Genomic DNA, 7,628 nt, shown 5'->3' on the forward strand with positions numbered 1-7,628 from the left:
ACAAATAAGAAGTGAGTGGTAATCCTTGGAGGAATGTGGAAGCCAATTACGCCTGGCTGCAGGGACTTGTGGAATGAAACCTCAGAGCTTCCTGCTCAGACTCACTGCAGACCCTCGGCCCACGTTTCCTGTTCCCAGTGCGCGGGCAATATTTCTATGAAAATATAGAATGTGTAGAGAGATGAATAGGATATTGTGCTGAATACCTCCAACATGTTACAGTTCTCTCATCATCCTAATGCCTTGTAGGCTATGACACTGTCTGCGTGTGCTTTCCCATCAGCACCTCGTTTGCATCCTGTGAGTGCCAACCAATTCTTTCAATCTGGATGCTGGCGTATATGTGTGTAAAGGCTTACATAATGTTGTGTCTGTTGTAAGGAGATGCAAGGGATGGCTTAGAAAGCTGCTGATGTGGTAAGCCTGTGGTGGTGTTCATGTTGGGTGTGCCGTGTACTCGCCTGTGACCTCATAGACTGGTTAATCTGTGGGTATTAAAAGAATCTTGGATACTTTGTAGAGATTCAAAGCAGAAAACCAAAAGCTATATAATGAAGTTAGAATACGGACAAATATTGATAGAAAAGATTTAATTTCAGTATTGTCTACACCAGGCCAAAGGAGCAAACATTTCAAATGAAGGTTGCAAATTACATCTGGGACTTTGGGAATAACCTACACCACAATGATCACTGCATAGATTACCTACCTAACGTGTAAAAAGCATGTAATAGAAAAAAAGTGTCAGAAATCCCCAGGTAAAATTCATATTTGGTCTTGTGTCATCATTTTTTTTCAAGTCATACATAATAAAAAAGTAAAGAGATGCCAGTCTGTGGTTCTAGTCCAGTACATCTAGCATGAGAGTTTTGATAAACACAAACTCTAAGCTGAGCCTCAACATTCACCATCGCGCAATTTCACACTGTCTGATTCCTCAGGAACTGCATGAGCACACTGATAACAAAGTTACTGTAGGCTACTGGTCTACAGACACAGTTTTCACTTCATAATGGTCTCTTTCATTCAAGTCAAAGAACCCGAGTACTCAGAAATAATAGGGAAATAAATTTTTACCTGCATTGTACCTGAACAAATCTATAGCCTTTGCTGAAAAAACAAGGTTCTATATGCAAAGGTTAGGCAAAGAAAAAAGATGTCTGAGGGGAAGTAAATAAAATATGGAGAAAACGGACTGAAAAGGTTGGCCAGCAAAGTTCACTGCAGGACAAAAAGTGGTAGAAACTGCAAAGTGTATTCAGAAAAAAAATACAGTGTTTTTGTTTGTGAATGCACACTGAACCTGTAAAAAATATATGGTGAGGTTACTACAAATACTTGTGGTTTATTTTTCAGAAATAAAATTCAAATCTAAATTGTTAAAAAAAAATCCTGTTTGGATAAATAATGCAAATAAATATGCATCACATTCAAAAACCGTTTGCAAACACAAATTGATGACAAGCTGGATTTTGATTTTCACAGATTTTCTTTAACAAAATAATATTGTTAAAGAAAATACTGCTGCCAGCCTTGAAGCAAACCTAATTTCTTCATTGATGGGCACTGAGACAGAAAAAGCTCAGAGCTTTCTGCACAATAAAGGTTACACCCAGAGTGATAACTAAAGTATGAAAATAGCTCAAAAAATCAATGTGACTGATGAAACCATTCTCTCAACAAGAGAAAGACCTTAGGGGTAGTAATCTCAACACTCAATGCCCCTAAATGAATTAATTCCAGCTCAAAACTAATCAATTGAAACTAAACCAATTCATCCATTTCACTAATCTCAGGTAAATCTACATTCGACCTATCCAGTCATGTCTTTTTATGTGAAAGGAGCAACTTCAACAGTCAAGGTCAAGAGTTTTGCTCATATACTAAACTTCAACATCTCTGGTCAGAGTATTCAAGTGCTAATCTGACATGAGTATTTCAGAAACTGTTGATCTAGTTTCCCACCCCGTCATCTGTAGGGTCTACAAAGAATGAAAAAGAGAAAATATCCAGTGAGCAGGAGTTATTTTGTGTTAGAAAGTTAAAACTAACTGAAAACAGAAGAATTACTTCATGTGTACCAACATCTGAGTCGGCAAAAACAGGAAAAAAAAGCAGTTTGAATGGACAAAAAAAGGGGCTTGGGACGGAATGGGTAGAATCACTTTCATTTTAATAATTTGTCTTTCGGGGCCTCGTAGATAAAAATTAGAACAATGTCACAGCATGAAAACAGCATGCATCACTGCTTCAAATCATAAAGTGTTTCAGGAACCACGCTTGGAGTTATTCTCGGTGATACTCGGCACAAAATATTGCCTGTCTGATCTTACGTTTCTAATTTCACAGCATGAGTAATTTCCACTAATGATTACAGCTCAGACAAACTGATATAAAGGTTTAAAACCTCATGTTGGCAAATATTTCTGGAAAACACATCTGTGCCCATAAACAAATTACCACCTCTAAGAGATAAGTATATAAACATTTTTTTCCATACAGTTTCTTTGAATATGTAAACAAGCAGCATGTACAGAAAGAAAACTGATTACTATGCATTCCCATATTTTGACGCTGGGCACTGGTGGTGATGATATGATGAATAACACAAGTCTTTGATTTTCTGGAGGGCTTTTCGATTTAGAATGCATGTTTTTTGGGGGGGAAATAATTAGAAGCTAACAGCCCGGGGATGATTTTTCTGTGTGTAGTTTCTGTGTATATGTAACCACGTCCATTCATGACATGTGCAATGAGATTCTGGCATCAGAATACAAATGAAGTGTTGAATTATCCAGCAATCCCAGCTTCACAATGATCCCCCTCTTTTCTCTCCTCTCCAACTTCAACTTTTGTTTAGCTTTTTGTCTCCACCATACACATTCAGTCCAGCATTTTCCCTTTTATAGGCATCTTGACATCCCTCTCTTCACATGAATAAAAAGTCTAATCCTCTCCCTCTGCCCAAAGAATTCAGTATTTTTCTTGGAATTTTAGCACTAACCTTGATCATACCACGACTTGTCATCTCTGCTGTCACCCTTGTCCTTTAACAAGTTGTCAGCAGAATATATAAGTAAGCCCAGTCTCTCTCTGTCTCCCTGCAGAATGTATTTCACAACACGCCATCCCATGGCAAAGATCTAACAATCAAGACAAACCTAACATACCCTTTGAGCAAGGATTTGACCACAGTAGGGAGAAAATTTCTCCCTTTTAACAGGGCAAAAACCTCTGGGAGAACCAGAGGAGGGCGGCCATCTGCCCCGACTGCTTGGGGTGAGAGGAGAGCACTGACAGAAAAGATGAGCAGTGAGAAACAGTAAACAAAATAAAAGAGCCATGGAAGCTCTTCAAAGTAAAGATGGCTAGGCAAAATATCTGGCCAGATATTCCTCATTACCACACTATGCGTACTTTAAAACCCCTCGTGCAATCTCAGACAATCAGAAATTTATTCCAAACATAACCAGCAATTGCTGTGCATCCAAAGGTTTGAATTTGAGCCTGAATGATTCAGTTATAAAGGAAACCATGGAGAGGGCAATCAGCCAGTAATCACTCAGAGGTCAACAGCCTGTGGTTAGAGCTTGTGTCATCTTCTGACAAAGCGTAATCAAAATCCAGTCGAGCTTAGTAGATAGAAAGTGCTTCTTTCAGACTAGAGGGGTGACACATGCTGACTAAAGGCTGGAGTCAATCATCATTACACTCAGCTCTGATTTAGTAGTAGGTTAGGTTAGATTCAACCTGGCACCAAAGTTGGAGACACTATCAGAACAGTTGCCTGAGATAAAACAGAGAAAAAAAAATGTGATAACCACCAGAATTACCTCAAAAAACTAACTAATATTTAAGATTAAAAAAAAAATAGTTCCTTATTTCATCCAGCTGACTTGGTATAAAGTATCATCTTCACCGGATCCATTGAGAAAATAACATTTCTCTTTTACTGTAGCATAAAGCTGATTAGGATATTGATTATATTTGTTGAAACATAATAATAATAATACATACACTAATAATAAAAATACATAATAATACATATAGCACTATGCAAAAGAGTCATTCCTCATTTCTTTATATTTTGCCAGGAACATTTGGAATAAAAGCAATGATTTATTGAAAGATATGCAAATATAAGTAGAAATACAATACATGAGGCAAAAACTGAGTTTACACAATTCTAATCAGCTTGAATTTCAGTCTTTGGTATGCTTTCCTTTATTTTTCAAAACAGGCTGAAATAATTTTCCTGTAATATTGTTAGGTAGTATTCAGGAATAGTTCTTCAGACTTAAAGAACATTTAAAACTCTTCTTTGGTTGTTAGCTGCCTTGTTGTTCCATGCTCTGTTAAGATGATCCCACACTGCTTCAGTAAAGTTTATGTCCGGGCTCTGGGGGAGACCGATCCATAAGTGAAAGTGTGTTTTTTTTTTCTATCTAGGTATGCTTTTACTGCACTGGAAGTGCATTGGCAATGAAGCTGTTGCCCCTTACACACTTTAAAGTAGGTACTGAATGACCCAAATTGTTCTGTGTTCACAATTCCATCAACTTTGACAAGATCCCCACAGATTTTGCCACTGATGTTCAGCCCAGGTCTTGTGTAATTTGGCACAGCTCAGCCTTTTCTCCCTGTTTCCCCTTGCTTATGAATGGCTTCTTGACAGCCACCCTTCAACTGAGACCATTTCTGCAGAGGCTTTAGTGAACAGTAGCTGGATCGCTGAAAGGCTAGTTGCATCTACCAGGTTCCATGTCAGGTCTTGGCTGGATTTCTTGTTTTTTCTTAGAACATGGCTTTCAGATACTGTTCATCTACTGTAAATAGTTTGTTTCACTTCTTCAGATTTTTCTGTCAGATCCCTCATAATTTTTTAATAACACACTGTACACCGTGTTGAGATGTGGCAACTGTCTGGCTAATTCTTTTAACATTGTTGGTCACAAATTCTATTTTTTCCCCTTCAAACAGTTATCTTTGGCATTTTTTACAGAAATGGGACACGTTGCTAGCAACAAAGATACCATTTAAAATTGGTTCTTTCTGTGTATGTTTTCTGTTGGGTGTGTATTTCCTGTTATGTGTAGACACAACACTTGTTCATCCCTTGAGTTAAATGCCTTTTTCATTCTAGAATGATTCATAGGTCAGTGTTAAGTGGCTCAACAAACAAACAAAAAAGCACTCCTCCTGAATATGATCGGGTACAAGGGCTGGACTGAAAAATGAGAGGAAAAGCAGACATTGTCCAAAGAAACACTTTGAAAGACCTTCAGAAAGCCTGGAGAACTACTGCTATTAAAGAACAGTTTTCCTTCAAAGTAAATATTTTACCGTGCCATAATACATCAGAACTTTTATTTTCCATTCCCATTTATAGCCAGGTGCACTTCTTAAACATATCCACACCATTCACTGACATATCCGCCCCATCGTATCAAAGCCAAGCTTTAGTGATGTAGTATTGCACATCTATAAAGCTTTGGTTTGCAAAAGAATGTGAAAATGGAAGCAGCAGAGGGCAGGTCACACTGACTGTGTGACCCTTCACACAATGCACCTTGATTATCATCTTTCACTTCAAGTTTTGCCTCACAAATAAGTACATTTCATACGTTCACAGAAAAATGAGTATAACCCTAGTGGGATCGCAGTCATATTATCGAAGTCTTTCTTTCAGACTAAAGAAAGTTTGTGCAGAACCCCAGAATATGTTATAAGTTAAGTGGTGCCTCCTATAACAAAGAAATAAATCTCCATGAGTAAGATTAGTAGAGCCCCTTTAAAATTCAAGCAACAGTGAGATTGCATCTGCTTCGACAACTACATGTTTTGTCAGATGCAGTCAGTGTCAGGCTCAAGGTGAGGAAGCTGTCAGCACTGTATCATTGTAATGCATGTTACACAGTGTCCTTCACAAAATCCCACATATTCTCCAATGCTATTATATGAAATTTTAAATGACTGCTAGAGTGAACTGAGGAGCTTCAACAAACATCAGTGAGACGCAGCGTAAACAAATGACTCTGCAAGTTAACACATTGTGTCACCCTAGACTTTGCTGTTTCGCCTTGTTTCTCCATGTCCCATCTGTCAGCAGTCAGAAGCCACTCTGTCAGAACAAAGTCAGATTATCGAGGGTTTTAATTACCCCAAAGGAGTAAGCTAATTAATTATCGCTATCACTGGTATGGAACATCCCTTTAGATAAAGAACCCAAATGTAATTATTAATCTTTTGACCCCTTTCGCTTTTTCCTCAGTAAGCCTGTCAGTAAGTATACTGTCAACACACAACAAAATGCAGCTGAAAGTCAAAATCACAGCAGAATTTTACATTGAATCGCATTTATTCGCATTCTGTGTCTCACAAGCACACCAGGGATAGACTGAAGCTTTTCCATGCTTGAGATAACTTAACAGCATGGCTCGGAGCTTTGACAGACCCAGTTGGACTAATTCCTCCTTGAGCCACTACAGGGCTTCCCCCACATCCAACAATACAATGCCAAAGTGCATGAATCACTTGTTTGTATCAGTATGCAATAGACCAACCACTTGCTCACCATATGCCGCTTTGTCTGTCCTCCCAAAGTCCCAGCTCTTCTCATTTTCCGTGATTTACCAACTGTGCACCTGGCTAGTCAAATACTGATCTCCCAATATTCATAAAAGAAAGAAATTCAATCGGGGTTTTACAGTTCAAAATCCGAGCACTCATGGGGCGTGTGTGTCTGTGTGATAAGGAATGAGAGTGTAACAGCGAAAAAAACAAATGATAGAAAAACAAGAAATGAATGAATGAATTTTCATGGAGCACAATTTCTGCTTTTTGAACCCTTATATGTACTGGATAACAGCTGAATCTCAAAGGCCAAAGTAACTGAGCTCGTCCTTTTTGTCTTTCGAGCAGATTCTTGGCCTGACTACTTATTCTGAATTGGACATCCAGACGTCCAGATGTTAAAAATCCCAAAGAGATCTAAGGGATGGGAGAAATAATCAAGATAAGCAAAGGCGAATAAAGGGATGAATGCTATGACGAATTAGTATGCATGCTGCCTGGTCATATATACAGCGCATGCCTGCCTGCATGTCTACCTTTAAGCACCCCAGATTTACTCTTTCTATCTCTTTGCACTTATACAATCAGGCTAAGTGCTGATAAATATCCGCATTTGCCCCAACCTTCTGAACAAAGAGCACATCTGGTCCTGGTTGTTAGACTCATATTAGCTCCTCATGCAGGACTAATCAGAGCCATCCCAGGCAGGCTTGCAGGATAATACTGGATCACACTGTTTTGATTGACTGGGAGAAAGAGTTCTCCTACCAGTTCATTATGTCTCTTTACCTCATGAGGGGATATTTGCACACATGATTTATTCGAACTAAAATCTACAAGAGGTGAGATGTGACACTTTTGATATACGAGATAATAACAGCTCAACTAGCAGCTGTGGGGGTGTTGTACTTTCAAACATTGATTATTTGAGCTAAATTTGACCCTCAGCATGGTAACATTTTCATAGTGAGCTATTAACGCAGGCCAGTTGACGTTAGGCACTTTTTACATATTAAGTTCACATGCAACCAAAACAGTATCACTATATTAGTTTT

General features: G+C 38.5%; 1 protein-coding gene across 1 annotated transcript in view; it reads right to left on the reverse strand.

Annotated features, from left to right (window-relative positions):
- Window positions 1-6,625, reverse strand: part of chrm3a (cholinergic receptor, muscarinic 3a) — an 85,869-nt gene extending 79,244 nt beyond the window's left edge. The window contains exon 1 of the mRNA XM_039621392.1: window positions 6,575-6,625. The gene's annotated coding sequence lies outside the window, so the exon portion shown is untranslated. The remainder of the gene's footprint in view (window positions 1-6,574) is intronic.
- Between the last annotated feature and the right edge of the window lie 1,003 nt (window positions 6,626-7,628).

The sequence above is a fragment of the Oreochromis aureus genome, linkage group 13 (genome assembly GCF_013358895.1).
Source record: "Oreochromis aureus strain Israel breed Guangdong linkage group 13, ZZ_aureus, whole genome shotgun sequence".
NCBI classification, from domain to species: Eukaryota; Metazoa; Chordata; class Actinopteri; order Cichliformes; family Cichlidae; genus Oreochromis; species Oreochromis aureus.